The sequence below is a fragment of the Lactuca serriola genome, chromosome 9 (genome assembly GCF_051521515.1).
Source record: "Lactuca serriola cultivar US96UC23 chromosome 9, Lser_US96UC23_V15, whole genome shotgun sequence".
Taxonomy (NCBI): Eukaryota; Viridiplantae; Streptophyta; class Magnoliopsida; order Asterales; family Asteraceae; genus Lactuca; species Lactuca serriola.
Window position 1 is genome coordinate 126,348,383 of NC_136416.1, and position 1,288 is coordinate 126,349,670.

The 1,288-nt window shown below is 32.1% G+C and overlaps 1 long non-coding RNA gene across 1 annotated transcript; it reads right to left on the reverse strand.

The window, feature by feature from the left end:
• Positions 1 to 467: 467 nt before the first annotated feature.
• On the reverse strand, positions 468 to 1,066 carry LOC145076623 (uncharacterized). Its single transcript, XR_013692731.1, has 2 exons — positions 916 to 1,066; positions 468 to 839 (listed from the first exon to the last, which is right to left on the reverse strand). It is a non-coding gene; the product is annotated as an uncharacterized LOC145076623 (long non-coding RNA).
• Between the last annotated feature and the right edge of the window lie 222 nt (positions 1,067 to 1,288).

A 1,288-nucleotide genomic window follows, 5' to 3' on the forward strand; every position in this document is an offset into this window, starting at 1 on the left:
GTTTATTCAATTTACAAGAAGCTTGAGATGACACAAGAATTAAAAGCAATAAATACCTTATTCAAGCAACCAGATAGTGAAACGAGCGAGATCACAACTGGTGAGCGCAGGAGAGTCGTCTGAGTGTAATCCGTATTCGGTAGAGAGGAAGAACTAGAAGGCCACGCCGTGAAATTTGAAAGAGTGTGTGGGGTTAGGGTAAAGTAAAAATCTGAAAATTTTATTGATCGGAGGGAAAGTTAAATAACTTTTATCTATTTAAAAGGGAAACTGATTAAAGGGTTGTTTTATAGTTGCTGGTTGAGTCGGATCTGATGGTCATGACCTGGGTCTGAAGCTCTGATTGAAACCATGTTGTTTGTTTACGCATCTGGCGGTTGTAGTGACTGCTAAAAATGATAATTTTACTCTTCTATTATATTTTGTACTCGATAAAATATCTCTTTCAAATCCAAGTAAAAACGTACTGAAATTTGAACATGTTTACTACTATTGAATATTATCATTGTAAACAAATAGGGAACATCAAGAAGTGTTGCAAGAACCAGTGCATTCACAGTTGAGAATTGATAAGAATGTTCACGACATAACAAATATATAATTTCACTATACATCATCTTAATGAATATCTCTGGTTTCTCTCATCTTTGCTTCTTTACATATCCTTTCAATGACAAGATCATGTAAAAGACCAATTATGTCCCTAAAAAGGCCGCATTTTGATTAGCTTGACCTGAATTCATCATATCCAAGAACCAATTCATGTAAAAGATCAATTGTTTTGCATTTTCACATGAAAATTCATGAATAAATATAGCGATTATACCTTTATCAACTTCCTGGAGAATCACATAACATCATGAGAAGAGTGTGCATCAAATTAACGAAAGAAAAAGAAAACAAAAAAAAACTTACCAATCGATTTTACAGTCGGAGTTGCAGGTGGTTAAGAATGCGCCGGCAAATGGCGAAGGAAGGCAGTCGTGGAAGTCGATGCAATGGCGACATATTGAGGGGAAGAAGCGAGAGAAACGATGGAGGCAAAAGAAGCAAAAAGATGATAGAGGCAGAAAATAAGCAAAAAGATAAAGAAGATTAGTTTTTGACCAAAATAAGGTTATATAAAAAAATATTTACCATAGTTTGAAAAATATTTATTAAAATAGTAATTTTTTTTATTTTCTTATATTTTTCAGTTTTTTCTAATTATTTTATTTAATTTTACATATTTGTTTATTTAGTTTATTTAATTCTGAATTTGTTTACTTTTTTATTTCATTTGTTTACA